The 20179-nt window shown below is 41.2% G+C and overlaps 1 protein-coding gene across 9 annotated transcripts in view; it reads right to left on the bottom strand.

The window, feature by feature from the left end:
• Positions 1-20179, bottom strand: part of prickle2b (prickle homolog 2b) — a 132763-nt gene that overhangs the window by 51589 nt on the left and 60995 nt on the right. The window lies entirely within an intron of this gene.

The raw sequence follows: 20179 nt of genomic DNA, 5'->3' as shown, positions 1-20179 counted from the left end.
GGAAAATTATGATAAAGAATCATATCTGTAAAAAACCCTGCAGATGTATTAGATACTGGCCCTGATAGTTACAGATGCTAATAAGATTGTGTGTGTTTCATTGATTCACACATGACCTGCTTCTGTTTGATGTAAGTATATAGCTATAGTAAGAGCAAAGAGCATTGCGTCATGTTGGTGACAAAGACAAGATGTGTCACTGTGTCACTGTGTCTCTGTTAGCATTGTACTTTAGAGGTCAGTTCTCTGAAGGGTTCAAAACACTGCAAAGCTTACACGATTTCAAACATGGCATTAGGACTTGGTTGTCTATTCCACACTTCTATACTACTCACTTATAAGAGATATATGACTATTAGAGGGACGAACTACCTTACACTGCAGGTAAACTCATTAAAATTATGGTACGACTGTCTTCTGTCAACTAATGATGCCATTGTGTCTAGAAGTCCAATAATAAATTCTACTATAGGTGACCATTTGTTTGCAGTGCTGATGTTTTAACATCGTAGCATTACTGAGTGCCAGCAGTGAAGGAATACCAAACTTGGTGCTAGACAGAAAGCCAAGGATGTCATTCAACATCAGATGTTTTCAGTGTCTTTTTGTTCTGCTACAATGGCCACTATGTCAGATTAGGAGATCACAGAGCCGTATATCCATGCTGTGGCTCAAACAGCAGACTGTACGGAGGTATGCGATATGATCCTTGAACAAACAGGGATGGTACTAGACTACGCTGAGAAAAAAAGCTGTAAAGACATCGAGCATATAGCATGAATTCAGGCAGGCCACAGAGTCAAGCGCTGCCATGAGATCAGCTGATCTCATGCAAGCCCTCATCAGCTGACAACCATCTGATTCACTCTAAGTGCACTATCGGCTACTCACACTAATGCTGCCATATTCAAACTGCTCTAGCCTGGCTACACTTTACGGCTCCCTCTGAAAGCTGCTTTTTGCACCACCTCCACCCTAGCTCCTCTTTCATTCTGCTTCTGCTTTAGTGTCATTCTGTCGTCACTGATGCCTGCTCTGCTCTGGGTTTTTTGCTGCCTCTCTCCCTGCCTTATGCTTTCCTTATCGTCATAGGAGGAGCAGGAACATGTGCTGTTCCTGCTTAATGCTTTCTATATAGGCTCGAGAAAGGGCTGAAGGATCCCAGGACAGTCACACTACCAAACCTAAATAACAGCTCTAATTAATAACTGCAAATAAAGAAATATTTATAGCTGCAAATCATGTGTGTTTTTTGACAAAGAGGTCCTGACTGAAATATATTTACCTATTGTACTATACTGTTGTTTTTAGTCTATCCAAACATCATGATGAATGATACTCTAGTTTAATGCTAATGCTAATGGTTGTTATTCACCAGCTTGCTAAAATGTGTCTGCTATTTCTCACCAACATCACTCTCTGTTGTCAGTCTGTCGTGGTCATCCTTTGACGCCCCATCATTGCCAGAGCTTGAAAAAATTTTCCTCTTTCTCATAGTTGCATCTAACAGCACTGACTTCATCATCTGTCTTCTGTTTCGCTGTTTGGTTTGTTTACATCTGTGACTGCTGCATCTGCAGAGTACTCTGTGCTCTTATTGGTCAACATCACCGGTGTCATGGAACAAACTGCAGAAAGCAGGAAAAAAATCAGAGCAGGCCTCAGACCTTGTCCTTGATTGTCATTCATTATGACCCACTAGACCAGATGCAACAACCCATTTTTGAGGCCAACAAGCCCTGAAACCCTATGACTCTTGGGGCAGGCTTTACTCATGCTGAAAATGTGTCGTCTGACCTCAGCTCTAGGGCAAAAGTAATATAATTAAGCCCTAAATTAAATGTGATCACTCATCAGTTAACATGAGACACAATTCGAAAACATTGGATCAAATTTAAAGTTCAAATGTATCATACATTGCTGACAGCAACAACTTCAAAAATGACTAAGTATTAAAACACAAGTATAGAAGCAAAACAAAATAAACGGTTATCTGAGAGTTCAGTCTGAAGGTTGACTCAACTGGACAGGATTCATCAAAATAATTTTGTGCATTTATTAGAGCCATCTAGATGGTACAACTTTCCATTGCTTAAAACTGAGTTATTTCTGTATGTCATTTTTTGTTGATTGAGGGAAAATTCCAGACAGAGCAGATGCACAAAAAATGACAACTGAAGCATCTTTAAGCCACATTTAGTCATCAGTACAGTGATGTTGCAACAAGAATGTGAAAACTGTCTGAAAAGCATCTGTTCCTTTATGGACTGTGCTGCAGTACATTAAGCAGGCATCAGCACATACAGTAAACTGAAGAGCTTTGCACTGGCATGTTACCACGTTCACCTGACCTGAAGTGGGATAAAAAGAAGAACAAAGAAACTCCCTGTCCAGAACAAAAGACTGATTCATGGTTTAGTTTAGGTCTTAAAAGGTTATTTATAGAATGAAAAATGCTGAAAACAGAGTTGGACTCCATCATGGCACAGACTTTGAATGATTAAACCACGAAGCAGGTGGGTGCTTATCTGGGTAAATGTAATATTTGGCACCTGAAAATACATGAGCAAAGTTTGTGCTGTATTCAGCTAAACATTTAATAGACGTGATGAAGCTGAGTTTGTTACAGTGGAATATTGGCTATAAATAATGAGGTTCTGCTCTTTTTTAACTTTATGAAAGCTTTATGAAGTGTGAATGCATCTTTGTTTAGCTTTGAAATTGACAGTTTTAGGTTATAAAGGATGCTTGAAGAGGAGATGCTGGGTGCATGTTTGTGCCTGCAGGTGCACTTTGAGAAACAGCCTCTGTGGGAGTGTGCGTGACTCTGTGATAATTGCAAGGGGAGAGAGATATAGAGAGCACGGCCGAGATAGATGAAGGACACGACTGAGAAGCAGAGATTCACATCCCCCTGACTCCATCTCATCATCTTTCATTACCCATGATTCCCCACTTGCTGCATATCTGCACATAAACACACGCACATGTATAAAGACGGACAGAGAAGGATGGAGAACCTAAACGCTGACAAATGAAGGAAGATTTTCTGTCACAAAACACTGAGGCAGCTCAGATGAGAGAAGCTTTAAGTGTACTTTCACTACATCCATTCAACAGCTACATAAGAGAGAAATGAGAGTCATGCAGGGGTGCCAACTTGTGCTCATCATGGAGCCATGAGCCAAGCACAAATTTGACCCTAGTGACTTTGGGGGCAGGAAACTGACAGATTTAACCAGAAAAAAGTATCAGTGGTTGTGTATTTTGTGTGTTTGTGTGAGGAGATGGGGAATAATGTGGTGTACCACATACCAGAGCATCTAACTGTATTACACAGATTAATTAATAGCCTGAATCTGTTCCCTATTATCTCTGTATCCTTGTAGATGGGGGTCGTCAGCCACATGCAGTGCTGTGTGTATGTGTGGGGGGTGCGGTTTGTTCTGATTACATCAGAGCCAGGGCCAAGAGGGAGCATTTTAATGACACAAAACCCTCTAAAAATATTTGCCTAGGTTGCCAACAGGGATAACCTCTTACAGACCAAAAGGCTGCAAAATAAATGTGCTTTTCTTTTTATTACAAAATGTTTTAATAAGACAGTCAAAACCACAGAATGAATCCAGGAAGTCTCTTGATTTGGGATCTTTTGCTCGAGTTTGGTGTTGAGGAAAGGTGTGAGGGAGACTGTGTTTGAATGTGCAGGAAGGGGGTTATTTAGAAAGCAACAAGTTTGAGGTCATTGTCCAACATCAAAGCACCCACCACCCCCTAAAGCCCCTCTTACTTTATGTGCTGTTTTATGATGTAGAAGCAGACAGACATTGGAGAGTTTGTGCATGTTTCAGAGGATGTGGCCTCCTATTGCTGGGAGCATGCACTAACTCAAGAAAAAGTATAGATGAATGCATCAAGGCCACCCATAAGGGGGGATAAAGGGGAAAGCTTTCTGGGACCCAGCCAAATGGGGGGCCCATGGAGGTCAGGGAAATCAAAATTAAGCAGCGAAAATAACCACCGTTATCAAAGTAAAAAAAGAAGGACTTATTGATTTATGCTGTAGTACAATACAATCTTTTTCAAAATGTAAACCCCTTCTCTTAAAAGAGAATTACCTTTTCTATGATGTTCACAATGTGGATAATATAAAAATATCAGACTTCATAGCTATATGATGATGTGCAAAAACATCAGGATACTGGTGAATAAAGTACAGGGAACTGAAATTACTTTAAGTCAGAAACATTAAAGTCAGAAATGTGTAAAAATTAGTTAAAAGTGTCAAAAATTGGCTGAATATAGTGGTGAAAAGTGGTTAAAGAGTGACAAAATGGGTTAAATGTGACAAAAGTGGGTTAAAATAGGCAAAAATTGATTTAAAGTGATACAAAATGTGCCACAGGTGGCAAAATTAGGCAGAAGAAATGGTGAAAAGCAGTCAAAAAGTGGCAAAAATTGGTAATAAGTGGCAAGGATGGGTTACCAGTGGTTAACAAAAGGGTTAAGAGTGGCAAAAAATGGTTAAAAGTGGCTTAAATGGGTTAAGATGGACAAAAAAGGGATAAAGCTGCACTTATGGGTTAAGAAATGAAAAAAGTGGCAAAATGTGGGGTATAATGGTGAAAAGCACATTAAAAGTGGCAAGAATGGGTTAGTAGTGGCAAATGTGGGTTAAAAAAGGCAAAAACTTGCTGAATTTAGAGGTGAAAAGTAGTTAATGAGTGGCAAAAATAGGTTAAAAGTAGCAAAAAAGTTAGTTAAACTAGGCAAAACATGGGATAAAGCAGCAACTATGAGTTAAAAAGTGGCAAATAAAGGAAAAAGTGGCAAAAGTGTGTGGGGGGCACATAAAGTGTGAAAAAAATGGGTTGCAAGTGGCAAATATGGGTTAAAAATGGCAAAAATCAGTTAAATTTAAAGGCAAAAAAGAGATAAAGCCGCAACTATGGGAACTAGCATTGACCTGAAGTGAACAGTGGGGCCCTTTTTGTGGCTTCTGACTGGGGGATGGGGTGAAAGGCAGTGACCGCTTTCACACCTTCATGTCACCAGCATTTGTTTTCCAGTGTGCATGTGTCTGAGAGGGCTAGAGCTACAGTAATAAAATAATTATGCAACCATGAGAAGACCCAGAGAAAGCGAGGGGAGAAAAAGATGGCTGGAGACGATAAAGAGGAGACATCATGAGTTTAATTTTGAAGAACTGTACAGTTTTGTCCCACAATACTGGGCATAAAAAAAGCAAGTGCTGGGGCTATCTTATCAGCAGCATGGGCTTTGTTTGAGGCTGTGGGAACAGCCAGGGGTGGTCTGAGAATCTGTTCTGCCTGAGAATGAAATCTGCTGTCTGAGATGTATTAATGGGGTCTCACAATCCAATGCAGAGGGCTACAGGTCACTGATTGGCTGGGTCACATAGAGCTAATTCATATGTGGTGCCTTTATAACCCACAGATTATTTTTATAGCCTGGGAGATATTTATTAATAGAGCAGACATTGATTCAGATTGCAAATACACACACACAATACCACCACACAGCAAACACAATGGCCCGTCCCTCCACACAAACAAATAAAAGCAGACAATTGATATGCGAAAGCTAGCCCAGACACAAAGATAGGCATAAATCTCACTTAAATGGCCTGTATGCTGTAGGTAATGTATTTGTGCGTATACATTACTTTGCTTGGCCCTGCAGTATCGCAGCAAGGTCTGTGCTAAGCATTTATGAGCTAATTAAGGTCTGGCCAGGACTGGAAAGCTGGTGATAAGGCCTGTCTCCGGCCCTCTCATTAATGTTACACGCTCCGCTGGGGTTACACACACACACACACACACACACGTATACCCAGACACACATACATAAGAAAAGTCTGTCCTCCAAAACAACAGTGGCAGCACTATTCACTCATTATTAAGCAGGCTTCCAGACTGATTTGTCAGATTTTACCATTTGGGAGCCTGGCTGGGAATTCTTAATGAGGGAAACTGAATCAGGAAATGGAAAGGATGTCATAGTGTTGCATTTTTGGGTCTAATAATACTTGACTGGTGGCCAAATTCTGTGGTGAGATGTGGAGTCTGGTTTTCACTAGATTTCGCTGTTCCTATGTGGAAATCATGGATGTATATTTGTTTAAGTGAAAGTGCAATTTTGACTCATTAAACTCTAATCTCACCAGAGGCACTGGATGCAATGATAGCATTTGAGACTGATTGGTCACCCAAGTATAGTTGTATCCTTATACATCTTTCTCCATCTCTTTGACTGTCAGTCTATCATTGCCTTCTTTTCCTTAAACCTGATCTTTTCTTCACTCCATTTCTTCGGGATTAAGTGCAGGAATTTCTGTCACTACTTATCGTTAACGCAGCAAATCCAACATTTAACTTATCCACCTATCATGTTTATTTTATGACATTCCTCACTGTGTGAATCACTGACCTCTATTTCAGTAAAAATGGCCAAATTACAGACAGAAAGATGACAGGATGTACAGCAAGAAGAAGAGAAAGAAATGCTCAAGATTAGGATGTGTAACTGATAAAATGAACAGCTTGCAGCAGTGGAGGAGAAGTTACAGGGAGCAGTATGTAGGATGCTTCTGAAAAGATGACTTACTTGGAAACAGACCAACCTACTGACTCTGTTTGTAAGAACATGAGCCAAACTACACATACACAAACAAGAAAACACACACAGAGATCCCTTCACTGACCTCTGCACCCTGTTACTGACCTGGCAGCAGGTCAGTAACATGTCTCGGTATAAAAGGAGCATTTTAGAGAGGCAAAGGTTCTCAGAGGTAAATATGGACAGGGGTTCACCAATTTGCAAAAAAACAGGACTAAAATTGTAGAACAATTTCAGAAAAATGCTCCTCACCATAAAATTGTGAACACTTTGAATATCCCACTATCTACAGTCCATAATATCATTAAAAGATTCAGAGAATCTAGAAACTCTCTGTGTGCAACGGACAAGACCTGAGTTCAATATTAGATATTCCTGATGCATAAATGCTGCAGTAATCTCTGGGCCAAAGCTCATTTAAAATGGGCCGAGGCAAAATGGAAAACTGTTTTGTGGTCAGATTAATCCAAATTTTTAAATCCTTCTTTAAAACCATGGACGTCATGTTCTGCGGACCAAAGAGGAGAGGGTCCACCCAACTAATTATCAGGGCACAGTTCAAACACCTACATCTCTGATGGTATGGGATGGCATTAGTGCCGATGGTGTGGGCAGCTTACACGCCTGGAAAGGCTCAATCAATGCCAAACAGTGTTTAGAGGTTGGAGATCAACATATGCTCCCATCCAGAGGTCTCTTTCAGGGAGAGCCTTGCATATTTCAGCAATACAATGCTGAGCCACATACCAAAAACATCACAACAGCATGGCTTTGCAGTAGAAGAGTGTGGATGTTGAGCTGGCCTGCCTGCAGTCTAGACCTTTCACCAATAGAAAACATTTGCATCATCATAAACATTCTTTGCATCATAAAATAAAAAATGCTGCAAAGAAGACCCAGGACTGCTGAGCAGCTAGAATCCTACATCAGACAAGAATCAGAAAAGTCCTTAGCACCTAAAACTGGGTCAGTTCTTGTTTGTAGGAAATTCCTGCACACTGCCTTAATGGCACAATTACCCTGTCAGCATTAAAGTTTTAAAACACGGTCAACATATTAGTGCTCGCAGAAGTAAAGTTGTGACTTAGGAGCTGAAGATTTTTTCGAAGCTCTGGACCTTTTAGGAACTAGTTTCAATCCTTAAATTAACAGATACTGTATTGTTTTAAACATATTTTTGAAAAATACTGAAGTACCTTCAGTTCTGAACACAAACTAAAAGACTGTCTTCAGAGGAGTGGAAGTGCATTAAAGTCCACATGTCAACAGTCTATTTTCTAAAGCAGCTATTGTCCTTTGCAACTGAAACAAATAAACACAATTTCACAAGCAATAGTCCCAGTCATTTTTGTTGGAAGGAAAGCCTCAACTTGAATCCACACTGAAAATACTGTGTGGGCTGCTGGGTATTTGGAAATTAGATCATTTTAGAGAGAGAGAGAGAGAGAGCATATCAAAAGTAGCCAAATGTATTTTATCCTTCTTCAAATTAAAAGAAAAGTGAGGAATGGCGCCTCTTTTACAAAACTCTGTATGTAGAACTGACCTGAATTTTCACTATTCTTGTTATAGAAAATCTGAACTGTATCTAGGCTCAGACTACTTGTCAAAAAAAAAAAAAAAAAAACTAAATCTTTGGTTGGCATGATTGAGAGGTAGATGGGGGTAGAAGAGGTGTCAGGTGGAACCGGCTCTGAAACCAGCTCCAAGTTGTGATGTATGAGTGGGCACCCATCTGACTAAGGGTCCATATGGCTTTTTACACATATCACAAGGGAGGGATAATAATTTCTGTCACATGTGCCACACAATAGGAGGTTGTTATCAGAATATTCAACATCATTTCTTTCAAGGTTTCCCACCCACTTCAGCTTTTTTTTTCCAATGCTGATGTCTTGGCAGACATTTCCAGGTTATAATTTGCATGAAATATTAAAGCCTTTGCCATTGTTGCAGCACACAGAAGTGCACTGAAGACACGAAAAAAACAGAGATACCGTGGATAGTCATACAATGAGGCAAGCTAGCAAGAGAGATCCATCGTTCCTGTCCTATTTTCCACCACAGTTCTTCTCTCTACCAGCTCCAGTCTTTTGGGAGGGATCAGTGAAAAACAGCCTGTCAGCAAAGTTCAGGCTTGTTGTGCATCCAGTACAGTTTCCTTTTAATTCGAAGCTCCTAACCCTGCATTACTGTCACATTCATTTTTTGACTGCAGATATCAATCTACAAGACTCAGGTTGAGGCACAGAAAAGCAACTGGAATAATTCCTAAAAGCACACAAACACACTGAAGCATATTTACAGCAAAAAAAAATCTGTATTAACAGTAAAAAAAAAAAAAAAAACAGTTGTTGAGATCAAGAGAAGGGACTGAGATCTTTATCAAAACATTTCAGCAGTGAATGCAAGCATGTTCATTTCAGTTCAGGTGTTGCACAATCAAAAAAAAAAAGATAACCATGAAGAGAGTTGCTGGTTACAAAGACTTCTTTTAGATTTCTCTTCAGTGCACCTACACATTGTATTCTTCAACATTTATGGAAGTACTTGTAGCTTCTCTAAAGCTCTCTAAATTCTCCTTTAATTAAAAAAACACATTTTATTTGCTTTACATTGTGCATATTCAGGTCATGAAGACATTCCTTGTTGTCATCCAATGGACCCTGACTGACATAGTGTTTGGATTTCTCAGTTGAGCTGTATCCCTGTGGTTTGGCCTTGGCACTGTCAGCTGACATCTTGGCCAGCGAGACGTCTGCACTTCAGAGACTGAGTCAAGATTTGCTTTGGATCCCACAGGCTGGACAGTCATGGTCCATTCTCTCATTTAAATATATAAATCTTTCTGCTTTAGTCAGGGAGGAGAAAGTGTCTCCGTCTTTGGTAAACTGCTCGGTGTTTACACAATGAGCATGTTAATACATGTACTGACATATGCGTTAGGGGAAAATGAGACACACTGAAAGGCATTGTCTTCTCTGCACACTGAGGATGTACTGTCTGTGCGCCAGTGACAAACTGGCAGGCTTAGATTTCAGTGTATTGGTGATGACGTCGGAAACCGCAGGACAGCATGACTTGTTTACAGCAGAGGAGGAATTCATCATTTGTCTTCACTTCCATCAGTTGCTGTGTGTGCTTGTTGGTCTGTGCGTCTGTGGAGAACCACAGCGTCTTGTGCATTAAGATTCTGTCAAAGCGAACAATAGCTTGTTTTACAAAACCCACTCTTCTGCCACTCCTGGTCTGAAGAGACAGATACAGAGTGAAGGTGAAAATGTGTGTTTTAGCATGTGTGTGATGGGGATACAGTGGGTGGTAGGAAGAGACGGATCGTCTGTCATGAGTTCCTGTGTGTAAATATGTGTGTGTGCTTCTCAGTGGAGGAGCTTGTCACCAGCTTCTTTTTGTACGTTTATGTGTGTGATCATCCAAACTTCACTTGTGCGTGTGTGTTCTCCTTGGCATGATTGAGCGGGTCTAGCGGCCGTGCCAAGGCTGCGGTTATTCTCCAGCCAGAGGCAGAGGCAGAGGAGCACAGATACTTCATTATGGCCTCATTCATCACCCCCTGGGACAGCTTGGCACCACTCTCCATCCCCCTCCCTCTCCTCCCACTTCCCTCTAACATCGCTCCTCTCTACTTACTGATGCACAGGTCCCTTGCTCTGAGTCTCCTCTAACTCTTTCACCTCAGCTCCCTCCTTCAGTGCACTTTTACTCCGCTCTTCAGTTCTCTAGTCAGATACTTCGCTCCAGTGTTTTCCCTCTCTGGCTTTACTTACCTTTTCTAATCTTCTCTCTGTACCCTCTTTTTCCTTTTTAATTAACTCAAACTAATCCTCTGTGTCCCTCTGTCTTGACCTATCCTCCTGGGCTTTCATCAACTCCCTTACTCCCTTTTCTCTCCTTTTTCCCATAAACCAGGCTCATTTTTCATCCTTTTACTCCTCCTCCTGCTCCTTCTGTAAGTGATTGCAGTGCCAGTCTTCTAAACTAGCTTGTGGCTCTCTCACCTGCTCTTACTGAGCATGCATCATTCAAAGTTTTGCAAACTTAGCACAAAAAGTAAGGAAATTTGGTTTTGGTAGATTATTTCTTTGTTGTCACAATGCTCCTTTGCAACAAATCTTTTATTGTTGGAAAGCTTGTTTATTTCCCCATTAAATGGTGTCACATTTGTAAGGAACATGCATTTGTGGGATGAGCAGCAGAGCCAAGTATGTGGGCTTGGCCCATACTACAGTGGTCAGTAGGTGCCTGGTCCAAAAATAAACATACCATGTTTGACTGATCTGGATAGGGCCCATGTTGGACAACATCAGGCTGGTGAACCACAAAATCAAGATGCAACATTATTTGGAACGAGCCTTAGTACCATCTCTAACCTGAAGGCCAAGTTCCATATAACAGGGGACGTCAGAGACAGACCGTGAAATGGGCATCTCAAAAAGACACCCCAAGAAAACTCTGTCAGCTCGTAGGAACCTTAAGCCGTGTTTCCATCAGGGGGTCTGGTTTGATTTAGTTCGGTTTGGTATGGTTTGGTACGCTAAACCCCCCAAATAGTTTACGTTTCCACAGACACCCGTGCACTCACTTGGGTGGGCGGGGCTGTAAAAGCATGCATGTAAAGTCACAGACAGCGCAAGTCAGCTGCCGCAGCAGCAGAGTTATAGAAAGGATGAGTGACAGAAATCAGTAGGGAATAAGCAGTAAACAGCTTTATTTCAGCTGAAAGTGCTTTTTAAAAAGAATAACTACATCTTCATTATGTTAACCGCTGTCAGAACAGATCCTCTGCTGATGGAATACGTGTACAGAGACGGTTTGAGTCGTAACGCTACGTTAATATGTGAATATATCTAGTCTAGAACAGTTTATACAACAAAATATGAAAGTTTAGAGCTGTACTGTGAGAACTCGCCGCATTAAAAATAAAGTTCAGCTGGTGTTAAAATCAAGCTAGATTAAGTCAGAAATCCAGGGTGCGCTGATCTCTTTGTAAAATAGTCTGCAGCCTGAAGTTTTACAAGCCCGTTCAGCAACCACAGAGCGATGTTTTCACAGGTTACGTAATGTAAGAAGTAGATTAATTACAGATGAGAATGAACTGTTCTAAGGCTTTGTATTCACAAACTTCTGCATTAATTTAGTTTCTCATCCATCGTGGATGGATCAGGCTGATATGAGCCTTTGGGCTATGCTTTGTGTACTCAAAATCATCCAGATAAACGTCAGGAAACTTGATTTGTGGCCAGATATCAATATCCATAGACAAGGAAACAGGCTGGATCTCTGTTGAGTCCAAATATTTTCCATTTAGGCAGATATTGGTCCATTTTTCTCCCATTTTTGCCCACTTCTCACAGCGCAGACTTCCTTGTTTGAAGCCCTGAGGTGACAACTGAGTCGCGTGCTGACGTGACGTCAGTGCAGCCCCTATTGTTGTGTGTGTAGCTCCACCTTTTTGGTACGGTTAGGTAAGACTGGCACCCATACGGAAGGGTGCCGAAAAGTGGGACAGTACGGGTCGTTTTTTTTGGGACCCTTTCTCTATGGAAATGCCAAAAAAGCGTGCCGTACTGCACCGAACTGAGCCGGAACGCTTGGTGGAAACGACCTATTAGGCTGTCTTCTAAAGATTTATAGCCAATGTTTGCAGGATGATATGGCCGACTGCTCTCTGCCCAGACAATCCAGAACAGACTGCACGCAGCCAATCTCTGGTCCCACAGGGTAACCTGGAGATCTGCCATTACTGCCTTTCACCGCCAGGCTTGTTTGCACTAGTGTCCGTAGCATCTCCCTCACTGGATAAACGAGGCTTGTCATCATTGGAGGCAACCTCAATGCAGAGATTTATTGAGATGAGATTCTGCAACTGGTGCAATCCCGTATCTCTACAGTCTTGGACCAAACTATCCTCCAAGATGACAACACTGGCCCCCACAGAGCGGGGTTTATCAGAGACTACCTCCAGAATTTGGGAGTGGAGAGGATGGAATGGCCTGCCAGCAGTCCTGACCTCAACCCCATTGAACACTTGTGGGATCAGCTTGAGCGTGCTGTTTGTGCCAGAGTGACCACCACAACCATGTTGGCCGACTTGTGACAAATGATGGTTGAAGAATGGGATGCCATGCCAGTGGTGTGTGACCAGGCTTGTGACCAAACTGGTGACCAGCAGATACAAATTTCTTTTTATCTCTCACAAAGAAAGCCTTTTTCCCAAAAGTGTCAAACTGTTCCTTTAAGAAATGTTTTCCTTTATACTTTCAACTGTTTTAACAACTGTAGGAGTCTTTGATCTTTCTAATAACATAAGGAGCAAAAAAGGGTACAGAATCTGTTAGTTGGTATTTTTTAATAGTTCTCCTAACCCTGCTGATCATTAATGTCAATGTGTGTCTGGACCACACCGGTTGGGAGCCTACCTGCTGTCCCATATGGTTGGCATTCAGCCTAATTAAAGCTTTTGTTGCCCCACAAACTCGGTGTAATACCATAAGTGCTCCCTGAAGTCCTGTATTTATGGTAACTTGGCATTATAAACAAGGATTAAAAGAGAGCAAAGTCAGGTCCGATTTCTCTGCAAGTTGCCATAGAGACAGAGGAAGTTCCCAGGCAACACTTCCCAGCAATGCCAGCTTATATATTCATCTGTTTTTTATCCTTCACCTAACCAGAGGAGCCTAAGTAAGATTCTGTATCTCTTCTGCAAGACATTTCTGGTTTAGTCAGGCAGAAAAGTGAAATCAGATTTTAAGGTAGAGGCAGAAACAAACCACCATAGAAACATATAGACTAAACAGGAAACTCAAAGGGACACAAGGGGAAACAGGAATCACGGGATGAAAGCAGGGGAGGTGAACTTTCCAAATCTATCAGCCACGGTGGCCTACGGGTCATTAAAAATGTAACAGAGATTTTTGCCAGAAAACTTCAGTGTTAAAAACAGAATGCGAAAATTAATCTGAAACTGTTTATCTCTTAAACATGTGTCTGTCATGACATAAACATGATCGTTTCTCTGGTGACTTAAAAAAAAAGTTGTAACATAGCAGCACAGCAGACAGATGGCTCTTCCATTCAAATAATTGCATTTATTTTTAAAACTTTTTTTTTTTATATCTGAGAGGGTTGTACTTTTCATGAGTGGGTGTGGCTTCAGTTCATTCAACTGACATGCCCACACCAACCTAGAGCAGATTTTACAGCCTCATTTTTCTGAATTTAAAGCCTAATTTTACAAACTTAGAGGTGTTCTTAAACATTGAAATAAGGCCTGGTGGTTCATGTCACAGCCACCTGTCATACAAGAAACCTAAGATACTGTGTTTTTTAAATCACTTTGCGGAGACTTTAACAGATGTGGTAGAAGAGGAGTAGAGCTTGAGTTAAAAACTTAAGAGATCACAATCCAATTTGTTACATCTATTTAATGGAGCTGTCATAATGAAAAAATGTCAACAATGTTTTTTGTTTTCTTTGTGTGACAATTGAACACAACATGCAAACCTATTTACATTTGCCTTATAGTCATTTTTACTGAGTTGACTGTAAACACAGCATAATATAATCATCTGTCTGCTTGTTAAGTCAGATTGTAACTTTGATTCTGCCAATTAAACGGCAGGTTTCAACACTTCATTTATATTTTAAACTATCAGGACTTGGGGGGCACTCTTCAGTGCTGATCTGAGCAAATGAGAAAGAAAACAGTCATGAAAAAGTATAAAACAAGTGTTATGATTGCACACTACTCTTAGCACAGAGAGTTTTTCCCCCTCAGACTGACAGTTAAAGTTACTGCATTTTGGTTTAAGTTGATGTACAATGCTGACTCGCTTTGAGCTTATGTCCACCCCTGCAAAAACTGATGTAGGCCTACATTTTAGCACTAGTGATAAGACAGAATAGTGTTATGTCAAAAAAACAGGTTTTTATGTGTCCGGGTCTCAATCTTAATAAAGTATTCAAATATTCTAATAACTTGGCAAATGAGGGAAAAGGCAGTATCATCTGCATATTGGTGTATCCTTGTGGAATTTAGTGTTTTGCGCTCTTAATAATAGCACTATCCTGTCACCTTTAATTATTTTAGGGTTACCTCTAGTCATTTGGAAACATTCTTACAAGGCTGAGAATCAAAAAGACAGCGATTAAAATATGATAACAAAAATACTAAAATGGACCAACTAAAGGACTGTAATGAAAGCCAATCATGAAATAACATGCTCCCTGATAGCTCAAGCAAATCATTTATTGCACTGATCAAGCTGACAAATATAGTCTACAGTTATAAAGTCTTGTTCCTTTTCCACTCCCTATGCTTATCCCACATAGCAGTCATACCACTGGGACTAGCTCAGGGTGACCCGAGTAGAAGACATATGACACTGAAACATTAACTCATGACCCTGAGCTCACAGGCTGAGGTTAGAGCAGAGGAAGCTGCCCTCACACAGTCTGAATAATAAGCCAAACTTTAGCAGAGTTTTCATGTGAGAACTGCAAGGAGTTCATCAACATAGAAACCTCAACAAACTAGCAAACACTGAGAAAATGCTTAGCCGGGAGAAAGGGGTTGCTCTCGCTGTAATTCAGTTCATAATTAGCCTCCATCAGGGTTTTAATGAACTGTGTGTAAGCTGGCACTTCCTCAGCTTGCTGTGAAACCAAAAATAGCTTGGTTTTGTGTGCCACAAGCAGCAGATGGATCAAAAACAAAGTATTTCCAGGGCCAATTTTTTCCACTCTGAATTTTTTTTCCCAAAGACAGAGGTGGTGTGCTGGGCTGTTACAGGGCGCCGTGTTCCTGAACCGACATGGAAAAACAAGAGAGGTGTGGAGGAAAATCAAATTAGCTTGTTGCTAATGCCGCGGCTCAGCTGTGTGTCTCATTTCCTTATTAACCCTCACTGGAGATGTAAGGCCGCTCTGCATCCCATGAAACTCCAATCCATCTCTTCATGTGTAATAAGCCCGACAGGACAGGAGGAAGCTCTCGGCTTAATGAATGATACTAGGGCCACTTTCACAACAATGTCAAGAGATGGTGAAAGCAGATTGGTGAGGAACAACATCTGGGGCCTCTTTGATCATTGATGACTCCACGTGGGAGAGAAAAGGAAGATGGAGCGAGTCTGAACATATTGCTCTTTGTGTAAGTTATCAGGGACAAATGACTCAGAGTGACGCGATCATCTGCTGTTGAAAGTACGGCAGAGCGAAAACTCATTTCCTCCCATGACAGCAGAGAGGGTCAGACAGAAAAAGTTCAACCGGAGGATACGGAGAATGCAACCCTTCAACAGGTCACCTCTTCACTGGAGAAACTGCTGCTTTAAGGCCTCCTATGCCTTTTTAAATGTGGGCTGTGTTTACAGAAAAATGCCATCCATTGTGAAACTTGCACAAAGCTCTATTGTTGTGTCTTTGTCTCTGCATGCTAATGAGTTGATTCCATGAAGTTTTTATGGTAATTAACTTAATCTCTGTAACCTAATCAAGGCTCTAGGCAGTAAACATCCAGAAAATGACAGCTGAAGCTGTGGTTGAAATGGAAGAACATGGAGAAAGCTGTTCTGTCTAGCTTGACTGTCGTGCTGCTGCAGTAAAGAGTGTTGTTACAGATGGGTGGTTTGGCTGGGACACAACAAGAGGGCCACAGTCTTTGTCTGACTAGACCTGATCCCCAAAATTCATTCTTATTTTACCAATCTGTTATGGTTGCATGGATTCCGTTGTGGTCCATTTTTCTCTCTCTAACCTTCTTCCACTTCTTTTCTCTCTGCTCATTTTGCTGAATCCTCTTATTCCCCAGCCACTTCATATCTGTCTCCTTGCCTCTCCATCTTCCTCTTTCATACTCCTCCCCCTTAATCACTCACACCACTTTGAGTAAAGGAGTGGGTTGGGGGGACGGGCTGTTGTGTTTGACAGACAGGTTCTGCGTGCAGACATCTCCCAGCGGTCGACCTTATCACTGTCCAAGCCTGGCAGAGTTGAGTGGCAGCCTGCTTTTCCTGACTGTACTCTTAGCCTCTGCTATTCTCAAGAGCTCTGTCTGTCTGTCTGTGTGTGTGTTCACATGTCTCTTCTGACACATGAGAGAAGTCTGATAAAAGTGCACCAAGGATTATCATTTAATCTGTTATTAAATTCAAATCAGGCTGCAGCTGATAATTATTTTCTCATATGAATGACCTCCAAAAGTCACTCAGTGACTTCAGTCGGGCGTTAAGAGTTTTTGTTTCACTGAGGAACCCCCATGGAGACTGTCATAACTGTGACACAACCCAATTACCCAGTTCTCTGCTATTTCATTCAAGTTTCATCCTGTCTGATTCCTTAGACAGGCAGCTTGAGAGTTCATTTGGGGATCGATGCAAAGAGCTAAAGAAGTACAGAAACATACACAAGGAGGCATATCTTCTTTTCAATGTTCCCCTCTTTACAGTTGCTCCATAAATCCTGTAATTCATTATGATGAATACAGCCATTTCTGCTTCACAATAAAGCCTAAATATGTCTGATACAAAACCTTGATGATTAAAGGTTTTTATCCATGGAAATAACATGGCACCAGTAGTGTCAAAGTCAGTTTGTTGGGTAATAAACTGGATTTTTATCATTAAGTTGTTTTAGTGACTATCCAATGTGGGGTTGAAGTCTTACATCACATGATTAAATTCAATTTTGATTCTGGAGATCACAATTTGATTAAAATGATTTTACATTCAAACCAATTCCTTACTCACATACATTCCTAATGAGGTGCTTATATCAAGATCTGTCCCAGTCTAGTGTGCACTAAAAAGCTGCTTCTTATCATTTTAAATTAATGCAAATCAAAAACAAAATACAGCAGGGTTGAACCATTCACCACATTGTACATCAGTAGTCACCACAAACTCAACACATGTTGCATATTTTTCTTATATTGTCCAGGCCTAATATATGGGTTCAAGATAATGCAACTTTGCATATTTTAATATTTTTAATAGCTGATAACAATAATCTAAATACAGCAAAATAAATAAATAAATAGATAAAACAAAACACCTGGTGTGGGAGTACAGGTTTATCAAAGTGAAGCTACTCTGCACACTGGTAGCATGTTTAGATCACAATGCAGCACAGCCATGATCAGCTTGAGCCGAGATCAGAGGGAACTTCAACTTCACACAGGAACAGTTTGTCATCAGCAGCTTATTTTCCCCTTATGGGGTTGAAATGCAATTTATTTCGATATGATTCCATAATTTTATTGCTTCAGCATTAGGGGAGATCATTATAGAGTTAAAAGGTTAATGTTTGCTACATAAGGTCTGTGCTTCCATGCAAGGTTCTGGGGTTTTTCACCTCAAACATTAACCTTTCCTGGTCAGTTGTGCCTTTGCAGCTCCATGACCCGATGCTCTCCCTATGACCTTTTCCTTGTGCTGCAGGATGAGACACAACGTTGATACAGTGATAATTTAGGAGTCCATGCATTGTGTTGTATTTTGAATTTGACCAGATACTTTGGTCTTTTTTTACCACTGTTTGGATCGATCTGCTCTAGTGTATTGACATGGTTTGGCAGGGACTGAAAATAGACCTGCAGTATATCTCCAGTGAAGTAGAGGGGAGTGGCAATTCTTACTGGAACTGGACCGGAGCGCGGACATAGCCATCGTATGATTTTTAACAATATTGACTTTTAGACATTCTGAATTGATTCTATAATGCAGGAATTAATGTTGCAATTATGGCATGAAAATGATGTTTTGATAATTCAGTTCAATTCAATTTGCATCTACATTCAGTGTCCTCAGATAATGGACTCTGCGTATTCTGGTGATCATCAGACTTTGTACTGCTCCGCTGTTTTACTGTACTGTTGATGATTATCAAAAATAAGAAAGTTTTATCCTCTGAACAATTGGCATTTGGCATGTTTTTTCCCCCTTTTCAAGAGGAAATCATATAACCTCAATCAACCTAAGCATGGATAGATATTTAGATGATTAATTCTAAGTGGTCCTATGCTGGAACCACATAACACTGCCAAGAGATGCCATCTCACTTTGAATATGTGAGGAATGATGTGGGAGGTGAAATTTCACAGCTCAGAAATGGAGTGTTAGAAGTTAAATCCTCAGATGTACAGATCAGGGACTCTGTCATTTACTAAATTTGTTATTAAATTTGTTATCTTTACAGAAATGGTACAAAAAGAGAGGCAGCGTTGGTGCAATAGCCAAAGTGGACGTATTTTAAAAAATGCAGCCCTTTTTAGAGATTCAGTTGATGAAATGTAATTAGGATTAAAATCAATACAAGTGATCAATGCAGCTCTAAGTTGATACATCACTGTGAGCCAGCTCCTTCACATTGATTGGTTCACAGCATGGGAAGCAGGAGTCAGGCATGGCAGCAGGAGGAGGAGTGGGGAGGGGGCATTGCTTTCTGAATCAATTGCCACACTCAGAGCCTGAGGAGCAACCAAAGATCCTCTCACAGAGCTTAATTCAGTCATCGCTCAGCTTTCATTGCACTCCCTCTCCAAACGTTCATCACCCCTCTGCATTAGTGAGCTCAGCACATTTTTGAACTCAGGAGAAACTTTCAAAGTGAGGGATGTTTTTCTTTAGGTCTGGAAGGAAGGGGTAAGAGATCTTTCCACAACTGCCATATCCATTTTATCAAGTAACCCTGATGATGATTTAATTTTCCCGTACACAGAATAACACACAATATGTTGCCCAGCAACGTGTTTAAATCAGTCAACGTAGAAGCCTCCATTAGTGGGTGTGCTCGCTGTGGGTGGGAGCTGCCAGCCCAGGTGCAGAGACGCTTAAAGCAGCATGGGCAGGGAAGCTGTACGACTCACTGTGTCCGAAATCCAAGCCTCCTTATCCCCCTCCAATCCCCACCCTAACCACTGCTAGGCCTTAACCAGCATCTCACACAAGGGTGCCATCAACAGAGCTGGCAGCATGTCTGTGTGGAATTCACTCCGGCAATTTACGGACACACTCACATGGTCAATAAAAGCTGTCAGGCGGCGCACATGTAAACTGTTCTTAAACTTGTCACATCTGACATGATTTGAGGCAGAATCTCTCAGGGGGATTTAAGAAAGGAGCTCGTGGCACTGACATATTAAGGCATGTGCTCACACATGCAGACTTAAACACACAGAGACAATAGTCTGGATGCTGCCCTGGACCTAGCAGCCTAATATAAGTGTCCGGGTTAAAAATAAAAAAGGGGAAGGCATGTCGCACAGCTGTTAGATTTGTGTGCTGTCAGCCCACTTAAATCACAACAGCTGAGATGACAAGGCACTGCCTCTTCTCTGTCTGCCTTTTCCTCTCCTCCTTTTGTCATTCACTTGCTTATTCATCCCCCTCAATCCATCAGTGCAACTTTAGCCGTTTCCTTCCCTCATCTTTTTCTTCTGACACACATTTTCTCGCTTCCATCTATAGATAATGCCACCCACTTCCTGACAACATTGGCAGCCCAACAAAGCGACACCCAA

This window comes from Cheilinus undulatus, linkage group 3 (genome assembly GCF_018320785.1).
Source record: "Cheilinus undulatus linkage group 3, ASM1832078v1, whole genome shotgun sequence".
Lineage (NCBI taxonomy): Eukaryota > Metazoa > Chordata > Actinopteri > Labriformes > Labridae > Cheilinus > Cheilinus undulatus.
Note: the sequence above shows the minus strand (reverse complement) of the source record. Positions and strands in the feature narration are given on the sequence as shown.